Raw genomic sequence first — 18,213 nt, 5'->3', positions numbered from 1 at the left:
AAAAGTCGCTTTCCATTTTGCTTTTGCATCGTACGTGTCGGGCGAACCCGGATCAATTGAATCAATCCCAATTTGAGCCACGCTGAAAGTCATGAAGCAATATAGCGATTTTGCATCGACCCGATGCGATATTAAGCCCGAATGAATTCGATTTTATAATTCCGCATAATCCTTGTGCTTCGCTTCGCTGAGTGGACTGCCGCTTGCTTGTACAGATGTTCGCTGATCGCGGTCTAATACATTGTACAGATCTATTTCTAGGGAGGGATTATTCTGCCATGATACCGATTCGTACAAATTGCAGATTTTCCGCCCTACCATTCAGCTTCTTGTAAGTTGATTACGAGGGAATATTGAAAATATCAAATTATTTGCCGAAATTAGATTTATTTCTCTGACTCGTGTTCGTCTTGTGGTCGGAGTATTTGATTTCGTCCCCGTGGGTGGATGAATATCACAAATGTATTCTTAAACTGCGCATGCAAACTAAAGAAATGCATAGAAATACGAGACATTGAATGAATGGGTAGCCACCAGCTACTCGAAATGGTTCTTGGGATATCATTTGTAGTGTGAACTGATAAACATAATACTTCATATTGTGCATCGTGTATCTTAGTTTGCCTCTGTACATAGCGTTCTATCTTTTCCAACAAAAACAATATCGACAGGAAGCTTTTTGTTGTACAAACGTGCCATTGGTTTTTGGAGATGAGCATCAGAGCATTTATCCGATGCAAATCATTACGAAGCTCGACCTGAGGGTGACGCTAAGTAAGTAACGATTGGAAAATTCGTACTCGTCATATTGTTAGACCGCTTTGCATGCTAAATTAGCGCCTTCCGGCGGCGCTGCTATAATGTGCGAAAAGTTATTTGCAAGCAGCCGGATCCGACTGTCGCGGGAGTATAGAAAGCATTATAATTATACCCGGCGCCTTGACGATGGAGCGGTACAATTAGTGCTTCATTACCATTATTTATTCGATGCCCCCAACGGACCGAGATCCGCGGTATAAAAAGGAAAGAAAAAAACCGTAATATTTGGCCCGAAGTGAAAGCCACGGTGACCCGTGCTGCTTGGATTTGTGTTGGACTCAAAATCTTGGCGATGTAGTGAAAATAGAATGAATGGAACAAATTATCATCAATTAACTTGCGCATGGAATGGTGCTAGAGTATAGTAGCAACAGATAGCGCGCCTTCGGGGGTGTGTAAGATAATTTGTTTATCTGGTAAGGCATAAATCGTGGTCGGATGCTTCTTCCAATTTCTTTCGCCTGCTGAAATGTGCCCGTGTGGTGATGAGACACTCTCCCAAGAACCGGCTTCCTATCATGATCCAAATTTTCCATCCGAAAATTTTATCGCAGAAATTTCTTTTCGCTGTTTCCATCCCTGAGCAAATGGTACGTGAAGACGAGCCGGAAACATGCCGCACGAAAAAGACTTTCTTTCGCTGCCGGGTGGATAAGATTAAATGTGGCGAGTGCTATTGGTTGGTAGAAAATTTATCATCATCTTCTCTGACATCAATGAGGGTCATAATTCTGATTCCCTGCGGCTTTGCGACGCCCGCCGTTGGACATGAGGATGGCCCTGGTGCATCCCCATGGTCCATTAGCAGGAACGAAAGGACCTTCGTTTTCCGTGTACTCTTGTTCCCCGGCGCTTCCTGTTCAGTGTTTTGAGGTGACCTGCTGTAGGTTCAATTTTTGCGCAACACCCCACAATTTAAATGCTCATGAAAAGCATCTGGCGTGGGTCTAACATTGTCGCGTTGGTGATGGTTTTTTTTCGGAACAGCTTTTTCGCTATCCGTTTTCTTAATACAGCCCGAATCGACAGTCACACAACAAGTGGATTGCGTCAGATACTGAGTGTCAAGCGAGGACTTAGTTCTATTGAACTTTTAATTGCTTCCTGTCGGATGAGTGTGGTGTGTTTTTGGGTATGTCCGTGGAGGTTTCATGCAATTAAAATTTTGCCGCAAAAAATCGCAACGATTTATTTTCCGGTCCGAGCCAACAAACCGATGCTTCCATTTGTATCAGGCTGGGCGTACGGTTTCCATCCATCTTACTTTGTTTCGTCAACGTTTATTTTGCAATCGATTTGAAAATGTGCCAAACTGGCGTGAATCGACGGTGTATTCAGCAGGGGAATAAATTTCCCTCGGGCTGATGAAAATGATATATTGCCAATTTCGGTCGGTCGGTCGGTGGTGAAATTTGAATCCATTTGTCACCGATTCCGGCTCTCTGCCGCCCAGAGATAGCCCAATCATGTCAATTGAGAGTCAGCTACCATGAAGGGGAATTAAGAATTAAACGACAATTACCATTCATTCGCGATTCGATTTGCGAACAACCAACAGGTCTTTTTATAAAAACAGTTTTAGTTTGAATTCTCCTTTGTATCATAAGTTCTTACATCAACAACGAAGTGCTTCTGGTGCTACAGAAAGCAAATAAAGTGTCAAGGCAGTGTACAAATAACACACGTATTCAAAGCTCTTGCTGATTTATGGGCTAACCAGCATGCAAGGAAGATTTCTGCTACACATACACTGAATGTGCGAAGAACAATCGGTCAAACAACCATCCCGTTTTCCCAATGTGGGTGTATGTGATTTTGTCCAAATCAAGCTCATACTACGTATGTCACGCAATAAATATAACGTAGCTTAAAATTTTTCACGGCAGGATACTTCCGGTGGTGTGAATTGTGGTAGCGAACTTCGGTTCCAGCGGTAGCCAACTTCCGTTCGATTCATTTTACAAAGGCGGTTGGAAAACGGTCGGGGATGCGTTCATGTAGCGTGGCTGCCGCATTTTAATCAATCAAACGCCATCCCTCTGCACTCCTACTGCGTGACACGGAACGTGGTGAGAAAGTTACAGCCCGAAACAGTGAAGTATATTTTGTTTTCGTTCTCTAACAACATTTTTACAACGTGTTTTCTTACTACCAGCAGCGGTAAATTAGTTCGTAAGGGGCTCAAAAGTTTTGTTTTGGGGCAAGTCGCAGAAAGTAGGTCGAACAAACATGCATGAGAATGTTTTCGTAAACGATTACCCGCACATATTTAAGCTAGAACAAGCTGAAACACGTCTGGCGGGAGCGGAGAGGCCGCCGAATTGACGTGTAATTTCCTCCTAATTGCTACCAGTGCCCTGATATCAACGACGCTGGTGATTTGAAATTCGTCAGTTCGCTCAAGATCCGAGTTCAACTCGGGCGGAAATTTGAAGCAATGTTCAAGATACCACGAAACGAGCAGGAAGTAGAAAGACCAACTTGGTCTGCCGAAATCCGACGAAACATCGATTGATAAATAATAAAAAACGACAGTAACGACTTTTCCCTTCCGGTTCGCTTAATGGTATGTGTGTTGCCAGAACGCAGATCTTCGAACCCACGGCGAACCGTTGCTATCAGTTCACATCTACGTTCACGCTCCCATTAAAGCATGAAGTGTTGCGCAGCGTAGCGAATAAATGAACCATCAATCAGACTGTTTTTTAGGCTTCGGAACCGGAAGAAACAATGTACGAGCTTGTGTTGCTATACGGTCACTGATATCACTGCCAAAAGGCGCCGGGGTTACGCTGTATCTGCGAAGATTGACGATTGATTAAAATGCGAACCGAACAAGAAGATCGAGAAAACTTGTATGTGATATTATTTTAACTGATTTTTTCGATCAAAAGAGAACCCAAACATTTCAACAGTAAGAAATATTCCACATTAGGTGTTGATCGTATCCACATAACGCATTGAGATCGTATTGCCTTTGCGATAATCAGGAATGCACATTCCATTATATCATAGCTATGGAAAGATTGCACTGCATGTAAAAAAATGTTAAAACCACAATTGATGGAATGGATTTGTGGAATCAGATAATATATCAGCTAGCTGCCCTTAATTCGTGAATAATTCAGTATATAGAGCGATATAAGTATAGAACGATCATATATGTAATGGGTGCTGCTATTTTCGTTCGCTTTTGTTGCGCTGTTATTCACGCTACGATTCATGCTAAAAAAAGAAACTTTTTTCTATACGTCGTTCTACTAGCGCCCAATTTCTAACGTTGCAATGAACGCTGTGGGAACAGAAGAAAGCAAAACATGTCCGACAGTAGCAATTTGATTCCTGCAAGTTGTTTTTAATGCATGTGCACACGTCAAGCTAGATGATGGAACACCGATGTAAAAGGCTTACCATCAACTGTGCGACGCTCGTGGTGCTGATAACGGTGAACGAAGAGACTGTGAATGCATAAAGAAAAAACAGGTACATATTTTGTACTGTTTTGTCAACAATTCTTGATTAAAATCCATTCCGTTGGGCCTTTCTCCGATAAGTAGAAGTTAGCATTAGAAACAAGTTCGTTAGCGTATGGGGCATATTGCACGTGTGAATAGTAGTACCTTTAAATTCATCGGTGGCATACCACATGCACGGTAGAAGTGATGGGAATTTTCACCTACACTTATGAAACGTTAACGATAACACAACTTCTAGCATGGCAGGTCTGATGGGAGGGACAGGACAGGGAACCTCTGAGCACTCGCAAAACCGCGCATTCATGCATGGCAGCTTAGCTTCGAGCGCTTTTTTGAGCATACGGTAACTTTCTCCTGTCGGTTACATTGTACCAAATCCTTGGTACACCAGTCAAGTAGGATATGCAGAAAGTGTCGAACTTTCCAATCAGATTAAATGAAAATTCATTTCGATCGACTTTGATAGTGAATGGAAGCGATTTGCATTGAAGCCGCCGGGGTAGTTTCTTTGTTCGCGCGTGTTTCCCACGATACCAGAGTCGAATTGATGCTAGCCTTTGCACAAACACTCCCATAAAGGCGCTGGGTCCGGGGTCCAAGCAACGGCTGTCTGTTTAATTAGTGTGACGGTGGAGAAAAGCAACGTAAAAATTTTCTCACACCGCAATCTGCGTATTCGTGACTACCCTTTTTGCACGAGCTTAGCGTCTGGTGGTTAGATTGGTGTGTGATTAGATCGCATTAAAATGTGCATATGTGATCGACACGGCAAACTCCCGCATTTTAATAAACAAATCCGGATTTTGATAGAAACACGTCACACCTTTGTTGTAAGACTTCTAGGAAGCAGAAACATCTACATTGATTCATTTGTTTCACATTCAGTTCGTTTGTTCTGATGACTTGAGGCTCGTTTTGGCTGGCGTACTATTACAAAATCGAATTCGCATAATTTGCAACTTCCGTGTATTTCTGTGAATGCGTGAAGTTTTTCTCCTTCGAAAATTGTGGTTGAATTGCTTTGTTCATACGTAATTAACCCGAATTTTCTGGATACAAGCAGAAGTACTACTCTCTCTACCTCTTTCCTGCTCGGGTTGTTGATGCAAAACAACGGTTTTGCTCAAAATTCACACCACGAGCCATGGTGCATCTCGACAATGTGTACCTTCCAGGTGAACCCAGCGTACACAAAGGAACCACTTTGGGCTCCACATGAATTGAGCGGGAGAAAAGGATTTTAATTAAAACCTCCCGCCAAGCGCTGCGTGCAAAATGGTTGGCATTAGTACTCGGAAAAGCAATTTAGCATAAGATTGGCTAGTTAACGAATTCGCTTTAGCACTGAGCGAGCTAAAAACCCATCACTTTGGTTCGCAAGCCAGTGCCAGCCATGCACAGACATGGGTAAATGTTTCTCCATTTCCGAAAGCGGATTACCTTCTGGAAATGGTTTCCGCCATTGAGTGAGATTTAAAATCACTAACTGGCGAGCCGTTGGAACGCACCTTCCGTGTGCTGATGGATGACCAGTTGACGATGGTTAGCACTTAAGCGCTTGGGTCCGCCATGGGACCAGGGACGTGAAACTGCTCGTAAATTATGCATTCACCATGGCAGATGGGTCACGGATGATGCCACGAAACGTCATCTAAAAGTTATACCACACGTCATGATTCCGTGGACGGTCGCGGCGTTACACGCGAATGCAGCGCACCCGTTTCGAATGCGGGGCTGTTTTTCGCAAAGCCGGCAAAGTCATTGATGCTTGAAATAGCGAATGCACAAAACATCTAGCGCCCCAAAATCCACTACCCGTCGGGTACGGGGATTGATTTGATGGACACGATGGGCATTCCATTCACGCACGGAATCTACACCCTCGTGGCTCTGTACAGCTCTGCTCAACGGCATCTCTCTAATGGAGAACAGCCGTTGCACTTCGTTCATCGTACCGAAATGTACGAACACTTGGCATGTCGTCCATGTCGTGCCGCTTCTGGGTTGGGTTATCGGAAATTTGTCGAAAAATTTCCTACGAAGAAACAACCCGATGAAAGGCCCCGGCAGGCGCCCGGCAGAACAGGGCCATGTGGGCAGGAAACAAAGAAGAGTTTGGAAGGTTGACCAAGCGCGGGTGATAAGAGTGTGCGAAGAATGTTCTTCTTGCCGTTGGCTCATGTGACGGGTTTTGGATGCAAGTGATAGCTGTGCATGTCGAGAATACGTGTGCTTACATACAACTTGCGCCAGAGCGGATGACAGGTGATGACCAAAGAAAGAGCTTGCCAGCCGCAGTTTTCAGAAGCACGTTGCATAGTTTTCGAGCTCAATAAGTCAGATTACATTAGAGCGTCGAAGTCTGCATAAACAATCTGCTCCAGGCCCCTCGCATGGATGCTTTCTATGCGAGAAGGTTGAGCTCGTGCTTGAAGGGGAGTAGCTGTGGTGTAAAACTCAAGTGGAGAATCATACGAAACCAAGTGGTGGCATAAAGATGAAGAATTTATCGAATACTCGGTTCATAAAAATGTCCTTGCTGGTGTAAATCCGGTACGTGATATCATATCCATTCATCCATGCTCCAAACGTAAAAGTCTCACTTTTCGCAAACCTCTATTTGATTTACACAATCAATGATTTGAACCAGCTTTCAAATGGAAGCTAACTCACACATTCCGAGAACAAATTTGCAAACACAAGTGTTAAAGTTCGAAGACATAAATTTTAAATAAGGGATTGCCATCGAATTCATATTTAAACAACACCATTCCCCTAGTTGAACACACATTCACTTGGTATCGATTCCAGACAGGATGCCTTCCAGCACTATAAACACTATGCTGTTTTCGTTGGTTAATCGACTGTTAAATAACTCGGATTGTGCAAAATAAAACATGCAGAACACAGTCGACAACAACGAGAGGCCGGAACGAGACCCGTTCAGTACACGTACATTATTTTCATTACTCGGAAAGAAAGGCAAACGACCTAGGCACAGGACTGCGCCAGGACAGGAGATTGCGAGACGAGTTCGAGCGAGTAGAGGATGTAGTCTAAGTGATGCTCGAATCAGGTGCCGCTCGTACAGATTGTGATGATCCAGGTAAAAAGACGCTGGAAGCGTCGAATGCATATTGCATGGAAATATTGCCGTTCATCCACCGTCTGCCGGGTATGCGAGCAAAGCAAAGGCGACATTTTCTTTACTCGGGTGCGGTACCACTGCTTCTTCCACTGCTTAATAAATAACTGTTGGGCAATGGTTACCGACGTATTTCCGGGTACGAGTGAGTCGAAATTAAATTGCGCCAATTTGCCTCTGAATAAACGTTTCAGCTCAAACTGGCATTCATCCACTGTCCCAAAGGGTGCTGCATGCTGCTAGATAAATAACCCCGTCAGGAGTAGAATATCGATTATTTAGTCCATGTCATGCCATGTAAAAGATACCGCACGTGTAAGCATAACAGTGCTTCTGGGGGATGACGACATTAACATGTTTACCATACAGGACGAACGAAATTTCAAAGCTCTTCAGTTGTTGGCGCGTTTGGTGGAGAATACGACATTATCTGCAGAACCACTGTCTGCACGATACGTTCGCATAAGTTTGAGTATGTTTCTGCAATTTACTTATCCGCACGGATTTTGCTGTAGCACTTCGCGATAGTACGCTATTCTATTCACGTGGCCCAGTTAATGACCGAACGAAAGGGGTGGGTTTTTTTTGCGTTACCAACAGCACAGCGTGTTGCAAAAGAGAAGTGATAATGCTTTAACATAATAACCATGTGTGGTTAGACGAGGATCAATCAGGAGGAAATCGTAACACTTTCCGCTCTCCGCTTCCGGACTGGTTCGTATCAATCACCGAGCGGACGTAAATGTTGATGACTGTCCCTGACAAGCCGTTATTGGCCGTTTCTTTGTCCGTCGATGTTCCTTCCTGGCGGTTCGGTGTTCCTTCCGGCAGTTCGATGTTTCTTACGCTTCAATCTCGTCATATGGCTGTCACGTGAGTATAGCCCAACGGCACTGGCCAACGGCATGATCCTCGCTTTCTTCCAATGCTCTTCCTACACCAGACAAAGTGGTATAACTCTGCGCAGCCATTAAGTGAAGCGTTACGACTGTCGATTGTTGGGCCACTCCCTTGCCTTCGGTACTTTTAGTAATATCGCACCCGAGCTCCTCGCCAGCGACGGACGGCATTCTGTAATGTCCTTCCAGCCAATGGACGGTAAAGACGAGTGTTCCCCGTTCCGTTCGATGTGGGTGTGATGTGACAGTTTGCCTGAGGGTTACGGCTGCATAATGTGGAGAGTAAACCGAACGAGTAGTGCTTTTGCTGTACTTTCTTTAACTCGAAGTTAAAGTGAGCATAGTTGCATCAGCAAAATACATTGCATGTGCGGTGAAAGTTTGCAAATATCTTACAAATTTCTAGAGCAAACGGAAATGACATAAATAAACGCTTCCGCGTAGTCTTGTTTTCTGCGTTCGATTAATCGAATATCTCGTCGATACTTGGGCCGGTGATGGATATTTCAACAGGTTATAGTCCGGTTTCTTGTTGAAGCACGTTAGTTGTTTGATTACGGTTAGTTTAGCAAACACGAGGGGTTTGTTTGTAGCGACACTGACCCTGTTATACAAATAGACAAACCGTATCCTTTTGGCAATTATTTGACATGAAACTTTTCCGACCACTGCAGCCTCTATCACCATTACCCACAAGTTGATATTCGGGAGCATAAATTTGCGCTCTACCGAAGCGTAACTTTTGTCTGGAATTTGCCGCAGAAAACTCGTAGGATACGAGCACTCGAATATCAGTTCTCTTTTGTTATGGTTCCCTTTTTCACTGTGCAAGTAGACCATTCGAAAGCCAATGTCCATGTTTCGTTGTATTACATATGTAATCATACACACATGAACTTATTTGCGAAAGTATCGCGAATCATCTGTACTTACAATACCTTAGAAATGACATGTGACTCGACGCTTTCTTTAATTTCATTTTTGCTGTTTAGGCCCTGAAACACGCTCTAAGCGTATGTACTGAGTGAAGTAAATGATTGAACACTCTCTCGTATCGCACAATTAGCCCGCTCTTACTGATCATAATTAGCAATCAATTAGATGACAATCTGCTAATTCCGCACGCATATCTTTTTCGTACATCCGTCCACATCCCTGCAGGGAACGGGTCACATCCAGTAATCTGTGCTCCGTTCTAAGCACACCATATCACGATGGTGCGGGATATTGCATTCGTCAAAAGGCACACACTAAAATGTTTGTCCACATTCGTCGCTACCCGTGTTTTGCCTGGAGAGGAATGGTGTGTAGAATTCATCTTCATTATCGTGAATTGTCAGCACTGGCTGATGACACCTAACGTTTCGCATCGTCACCGCACAGTAAATCCCAGCCCACGGTAGCATGTGCATATACTTGAAATCAGCAGCGCTGGTGTCGCTGCTAGCGGCGGGTAAACCAATGATAAATTTATACAAGCACGTCCAGGTTGGAATATATAATACTTGCGGTGGGTGCACGGGCGTTTTTGAGTCGCCCACATTTGTGGGGCAGGTAGACGGCCAGCCCGACCAATGTCGGTAATGGTTACAAATCTCGGTCGGCCAGGTACGGCCCTTCACTCGTTGTGGGGTCCATTTCGACCGGTGGAAATTTCATTGATATGGTGATGATGCCATTATGACTTGCGCCGGTATGCTCTCGGCAGCTACTGTTATTGCGGTCTAATGAAATTAATTACGGCTCATCATCATAATTTATTAACCACCGTCTCAACGCCTGAACCATAATTCCGCGTGACCTGGTAAAAGCCGGTGGCAGAGCACTGTGGTTGAGCGTTAAATCCCCGTATGACCAAAGCAACGACATTCTGCGGTTGTGGGCCAGCGCTCTGCATCAATCGTAGCCGTGAATCGTAGCCTTGCCCTAGCACTCTACAGAAGGGGTAGCTACCCTGCCGCCTAATCGTTAACGGGTGATCAATAAAAGCTTCATAATAAATGGATGACCATAGTGGACCGCTACAAGACGGAAGCCGATATTGCTCTCTTTTTGCAGCGGTCGCACGTCTCACACGAGAAGTCCTTCCGTTGGTGTCGGGAACGAAGGTAGCACGCTCATGGGACGGTCATTCCGATAGCTGTCGGACCCCATTGATAGGGCGAAGGATATAAATAATCCATAAGCCGGTGCGAACAACACGTGCATGAGTAACATGAGTTTCCAATAGCAGAATCCTGCGCCGGAAACTGTGGCCGCAGTCAAGCCCAAAACCGATGATGTCACATAGCATCTACCATAAGGCCCAAAAAAAAAACCGCAATAATATTCAAAGATGAAAGAGCAGCTGCAAAACAAAAGCCTTCCCGTCAACAGCAAAAACCTCGGGACAAATCCATAGGCGATTAGCATCAATCAGCTACGCTTCACCGTGGGGCCGGTCGCCCTTGGGGCAATATTTTGTTCACACTCTTTGCCTCGTGCGTAAGAAGCTTTCCACCATGGCTTCCAAATGACCACAGAAAATCTAACCCAGAACCGCAGAACGCCGGCAATGTCGAGAAAAAATTACTATCATCAAGGACGGTTATGGCGTAGACAGAAAAAAAAACAACAAGCCGCATGCCAAAAAATAAACGATTTTTGCTTTTTGTGCTGGCGCGCGCAAAAACGCCCGTTGCATAGGTTCATTGTGTGCTGATGAGCGTGTGGGTATCTTGGTGTTTGAAGTTTGCTGAGGGTTTACTGCCATGGTGTGCTTTTATTTTGCTTTCATACAACAAAATAGCACGGTTTTCGTTCTGCGCTACGTTCATCAATCATTCTAACACAACCAAAGCCAACATGACAGTACAGGATTGGGAGGGCAACAAAAAAAAGGGAGAAGCTTGCTCCAAACATCCTTTTTGCCGCACGTAGTACCCTCCATCCGGTTAAGATTAGCCGCCGTGCTTTCGAAGATGGTATTTAGTTATTTTTTCCCTTAATTCATGCATTTCATAAACCCCACATCGATCGATACGAACACAGCACTTCCAAATCTCCGACCTCCTGAGCTTTTCTATTTTTTTTTATTCTAATGTTGAAATTTTATGCTGCCATCACAGCCCCATAGATAGGTAATTAAAGGTATGTGCTTTCTCCCGCAAACCGTGCGCATGAAGGGTAGCTCGCGTGCATTCTAGGTTCATTTACAAAATAATCATTCCGATCGTGGTTCATTTGAAACAGCATTTAAACAGATACGGCTCAACATAATACTTACCACCTGGCCCGGGTTTTAATAATGAGATGTAATAATTTCCCCATAGGTTTATTGTTTTATTGTTTTCGTTGCATGCGATACTTAAGCATTACATTGGGAGGAAGTTTGCAATTGAATGGAATGGGCAAGTGAAGCACACGGTTGCCGTCATACTTATAAAAAAAAACCCAGCGATTATGGATGGAACATTTCACACCAAATGAAATTGAAAACCAATTGAAATGTTTCAATCAGCATCATTTCACACGCCGTAATTCATGTATCGATACGTGATACTGTTTATCGGCAATTTCAAATAAAAATTCAAGTAAAAAGTAATTCACTTTGTTCGCATGTCACGTTTGCTAGTTTGTGTAACTTTGTCATTTTAATGAGACGGTATTGCATTTGCTAGTGAATATTGTAGCTAAATTGTTCATTTTCCAAAAATTACTTCGTGATTTCTGATTTGCAAGCTGTATTCTGCTTAGCTTTAGATTCATGAACTAACTCTACAATTCACACAGACGGGTTTTAGATGTATAACGAACGATCCGTAATTTTTCTTAACGCAGAAAATAATTTTCGTATTGAGCTTGTTCACATTTTATAGGATCTATCTAGACGGAGTAGTATGCTAATCGCTGGAAATATTCAAGATACCAAAGTTAAACATTTTATAGGATCATTGAGGAGTGCCGTTTATACCTAATATTGAGAAACTGAATTAGCCTGTATTCAACGCTTTCTAAATGCTGTTTTCAATTCTGAACTCTGAACCGGAGAGGGGCAGTTGAACAATACGCACGAGATATCCTTTCATCTGCAATACTTCATCAACTTTTTAATACAACTCTTTTCGAAATGTCTGATGGTGTTGGTTTGGTTTGTGGTTCCGACTATCTGTGCACAAAGAAGATTCTCGCAATTTCAGGTGCATTCTCGTTACAAGCAATATAAAACACAGCACGACACTCAATCTATTCTTGCTAAAACCCTCTGCTGTACTTAGCCCCAAACAACCGAGCACTGTAGCTGTACAGGACGCAAGCGGGATGTTATATTTATTATGATGCCTGGTTGCTTTCATCAAGCGTTTGCAAGCGTTATTTGGGGGTTTGATCCATCCTGCTAGCCAGGATGCACAATGTTGCCCGTGGGCTCGAATCAAATTGCAATCCTGACGCACGATAGCACATGAGGCAAGTGAATAGATCACCTTTGGTGTACGGTCTCGCAGAAACCATCGAAGAATATTGCACAAGCTGCGCCGGGATGCATTCGTTACGACACGACAGGAACCCATCGCATGTACGTCATCCAAACCATCGTCCTACGCTCAAGGACTCGGTACGTGGTGGCATAGTATATATTTTTTGTGACTGGAAATCATTTCCAGTTTGGCTCGTCATTCAATCATAACCACATTAAGGTATTTGACAGCCCGGGTGTGGCAAAGTAATGGAATAACCGTCGCTCTACTGCAGCCAGTGCAGTGGGCGCAAAAACTCGACAAGAACACTTCTTGCAGGCTGAACCGCCCGGGGGCCCATAGGGAACCAGCATGCACTTAAGTGAACATACTGGGTTTAATGAATTTTGATGCCGTCTAGCGAAAGGGTGACCACTGTTGTCCTTCAGCGCGCCCAAAACCGAACCTAAACTGCATTTCCTAGCTTGAGCGGTCTGACGAAGCAACACGGTAAGTAAGGCGTTCTCTTGAGCTTCCCATTACCGCTTTAGTTTCCCTGTGCCGTACCTGCGGTTACCCATTATTGCAATCCCTGCACATAGGTCGCTGGCTGAGCTTGCAATCCGGTGCTCCCAGCAACCGATCTATCGTTATCGTTCGTATCGTTCGATACGCAGAACCAACACCGGTTGGCCACCGGCACAGGAGCTCGTTAAGAAAATGTCCTTTAAGTGGCATCAAATATAAATCGCCAATTGAATCGGACATAAATGGCGTGAGTGCGAGCGTGTTTGTGTTCTGGCACAATTCACCTTATCTGTTGACAGGTTGTCATACGCCATCTCAAGCTGAAGAAGCCATCAGCGCAAAGAGCACATGCAAGCTTTTAACGACCTCTTTCAAGCCACGAACCACACGACTCCATTGTGTTAAGCTCGAGCCGATTGTGTTGTTTTATTGCAGCACGAACCATCGACCAGGCGATCAAATTGGCGAATTCATTGCTCTCCGTTGGAAGGCTCGCGCGCCTGTCCTGTTGTTGTGTTTGACGTTTGTTATAACAAAAGACAACTTACCGAGGCCCTAAGGGATTGATTTTTGTTACACCACCAACACAGTCTGGGTTTACGGTACGAGTAAAACATGGTGGCAAGTCTGGCTGCTATATCCGTACGCCTGATAGGGAATATTGATTTTCGATTGATGGATCAACACAGAAGCAGTCCGATTTGATGAAAGTGTTGGCTAAAGAGCAAAGGACAGCAACTTGAGGTTTTTTCCATATCAGAATGAAAACTTTTGTAAAATACTCTTCGCGGTTCTAATTTTGCATAATTCTCGGATTTCAAATAACACGGATCTTGCATTTACAAGAGAGAATAAAACACATATGTCATATGCTTTCCGGATAATTAACGATTCAGAGAGGTGATGGTTCTTTGTATGATGTATTTACGATTTGTCATTAATCCTAGTTGTGATTAATGATTTAAAGGCAGAAACTACACTTTGAATGTTATGATATTGTTAAGTGGTTTATCGAAAGACAATTTGTACCATCAGCAAACATAATAAAATGTATTCAATGAGTAATTAGTTATTATATTTTCAAACTTAGCTTAGCTTCAGCTAGAAAGGTTGCAGGTTCTACACTCGCCTCCGCATATGGTTCATCGAGCCTGATAAGTTGCCCATCACTGGATTAGCGTAATAATTTCGTAACATGCAGGAGTGTTACTGTCACAGCAAAACAAAAGAGCGTGTATATTTAGAACTAAGTTAAATTATGCATAGAGCTTCGATTTGTTAGTTGCTTGTCCCTCCAATTGCGTTGTACAGCCGGCTTCTGATATTGTATTGATGGAATAGAATGTCCGTCATAAAACGTGTATAGGTACGGAAACAAAAATATTAATAAGAGACAATCAATTTTCATGGCGGCACAAAATGAAAGAGTGTCGTGTGTAAGCTACGCACACTGTAAGAAACTTTTGAAATGCGTGAAATTGTTTAATATGAAACATATATTTCCAACTTTACATATTCAACAAAAAACTAAATATTCTCTCAAAGCACCAGTTATTACAATGAATATATTATTGCTCTCTGTAGCATATTTAGAAGAGGCTCTACTGCTGTTTAGGCGTAATACTTTGAACGGTGTTTATTTTAAAAGTGGCAGATGTTGCAGCCATGTTTACACTGTGAGCCGTAGTTTTACATTCAACAATTGCCCGTTGCGGTTATGGTCAAGATTACGGTCGACACGGAATGATGGTGAAAATTGTCTACTACATTTATTTTACTGATGCACCCCATTTGTTAAAAGTGTGCCCTAGAGGTACGTTTCAAAACAAGCCGCATGATATTCATAATTCGAAAGACTATCCTTCGGTTTCTTGGCTCATTCCCGATTAGGTAACCATATCTCTTTAAATAACACAACTTCTGGCTCCGGTTTTCATTTGCCGTTGCTATTCTGTCGCTGAAATGGAATTCCATTTCAACGGTAAGGTTGGATGTTTTGAAATGGATTTCCTGGCAAAACACAGGCCCCTGTGCCTTATCTTTACCTCAACTTTTCTCCGACATCAAATGCACGGGAATGTCTAGCCTTCCAAGGACAGCTCGGGGAAACCAATATTTAATGCAGCAGACCGGATGAATGGGAAACTCCGTCAGCTGCGGTTTGAAGGAGAGCAATCTCGTTTATTCCCTTCCCGCGTCGTGGCGGTTTCCACAAGACTACTGTCAGTAGGATTCGTTGCTATACGTTGATAAGAATTCATTCGGGTTTGGACCCATTCGAATTTCAACAACACTCCTACCGCGTTTCAAATGTATATACCACTTTCCGAAAAAGCTCTTAAAATGTGTTTAGCAAAGCAGACAAAATTAGCAATGTTTTTGCGACCCATACCATCCTTCATTTTCTGTTACTTTATCTTTTATTATTAAAGATCATTGAGCATTGAGATATCTTTTTTGGAGCACATAGCAAACATATCCTTCGAGAAAAGTATCGATTGGCGGGAATGAAACATCAAAAATAAAACTAAACTCTAGCAAAATGATTCCCAATTTGATAATGCGTCGAACCAAACGTAATTGAACATTCGTAAAAAATGAATTCCTTCAACTTGAACGTGCCGCTCTTCTCAAGAGCAATGTTCAGGTCTACTAGTCGCTTGCTCACAATATTGCTTTCGTTGCTATTGATATTTCATTTTGGGAGTTGGAGGTTTGATTTCGTGGTGCCAGTTTACAATCCACGGGTAAGCGACCGTGTTTCTTTTGCGCTTTTTAGTAATCGATTTGTTCAACCATGCATGCCAGAAAGCTATACGAGACAAATTTCACGCAAGCGTTGTACCATAAAATTTTAATAACTCCGGGATTCGTACATCCAGCGATAGCTGCACAGGCCATTCCATTGTCGCCATCATTAGCGCGTGCTGCTCTCGGAAAAACGAGACCGGAAATTCTAGCAGCCAATTTTGCTATCTGCGTTGGTGTTGCAAGGCGGTACTAGCAGTCAATGCCTCAGGTTTACAAACAGTATTGATGTTTCCAATACAGATTCCACTGCTATATCAAACGGCCAAAAAGTTAGTTATTTGTCTAGTATGTCCATGCAATAACCGTAGGTTATTAATACGAGAAACAAATTGCTCATATAGCTGGGAATATTGCAGCGCATATTTGTAATATTTGACATACTTCTATTATGAACCGGACGAAATAATACGTTACTGATTCTTTTCGGTCAAAGACTTCAATCAACACTCACACATAGGCCTGGAACTGCATGTGTTTTATGTGCTCCAGATAGAAGTTAAATTGCTTCCATAAAACAGAAAATTAAAGACACAAAAATGTAATCAACAATTTGAATCCAAACGTTATCTAAACAATGAATAAGATTGATAATGAATTAATTGTGAAGCTTTTCACATAGCTCCATCAAAGCGTGGACTAAACTGCTTCCAACTATTTTAGTCTGGTGTTATGGATGAAGTGGTATGATTTTCGGTCCTTATTAGGGTTCAAAAGTATTGTGTGTATGAAAAAAGTTTGAAAACGTAAGAGAAACAATTGGTTGGAAGAAAAATTATACAGAAAGTAAAATAAATTTTTTAGAACAACTTGGAGTATACGAAGAGCAATATTTTGCAACCGGATAAATGCAATTATCGACGATTTAAATCACACTGGCTGAGCGTAGCGTCGGAAGTACAGGGGAGCAATTAAGGGCGAGGGCGTTGACAGCCATCGCGAGTTCAGAGATCCGGTATCGTTTAAAGATAACGATGAACGAATCGAAGTAACGAGAAGGAAGAACCGTTACACAGGAACGGGACAACATAAACCCCATTAGGAAGCAAAAAACGATGCGAAAAGATGCTGTCGTTGATGGCTTAATTGAATTCCTTGCAGTTTTCGATGGCCATCGTCATGAACGATGCAGTAACCTTAGGGTTTCGGATGAGTAGTTAATATTTGATACGAAAAAATGAGCAAAACGAACTCTATTGGTTGGCTGTTTTATAGCTAACAGGTTTAGAAGTAATAAGAATAGAATAAGAAATATATATATATATATATATATATATATATATATATATATATATATATATATATATATATATATATATATATATATAATATATATATATATATATATATATATATATATATATATATATATATAATTATATATATATATATATATATATATATATATATATATATATATATATATATATATATATATATATATTATATATTCATAAATATATATATCTATACATCTATATATATATATATATATATATATATATATATATATATATATATATATATAAGAAATTGTGATAAAAAATTGTCGGTAGTACTTACTAAAAAAACTAATCACGACAAACTCAAGCAACATAGCTCTGATGTATAATGAATGATTTTTCCATAATGCTTTGCTCCGACAGCATATTGCAACTAAGTCAAAGCAAGAAAATGAATTTCACAGCCAAACGCCCATGAAAGCCATCATAAAAATGAATTAATAAAAGTATCAAAATGAGCATAAAAAATCAAAACAAATATGCATCCTACCGCATAGTCATAGTTGTACATTTTCTTCATTATTCGCATTCTCTCTTTACTGGTACATTTGTAATCTTGTTTGAAAATTCCTATGTACCAAGACCATTCTAGGAACAGGAATTAGTGCAATAAGGTTTCGGCTAAAGAAATGCTGATCCATTAACATACACATCTACTTAAAAAAGAGGCAAAAACGATTTAATTAATTTCTGCCATGGAAATATTTCTATTTGGCAGAATTTGTGCTTGCTGCAGAAGAAAAATAGTTCAGCAGAAATCTTTTCATAGCCTACATTTCCGTTTTTAATTTGAATGAAATATTCATCTTAATGAGTCTT

The 18,213-nt window shown here is 42.0% G+C and overlaps 1 protein-coding gene across 1 annotated transcript in view; it reads left to right on the top strand.

Moving 5' to 3' along the window:
- The window catches only part of LOC128731992 (dopamine receptor 1), a 58,245-nt gene that overhangs the window by 173 nt on the left and 39,859 nt on the right, over positions 1-18,213 (top strand). The window lies entirely within an intron of this gene.

This window comes from Anopheles nili, chromosome 2, assembly GCF_943737925.1.
Source record: "Anopheles nili chromosome 2, idAnoNiliSN_F5_01, whole genome shotgun sequence".
NCBI lineage: Eukaryota > Metazoa > Arthropoda > Insecta > Diptera > Culicidae > Anopheles > Anopheles nili.
Note: the sequence above shows the minus strand (reverse complement) of the source record. Positions and strands in the feature narration are given on the sequence as shown.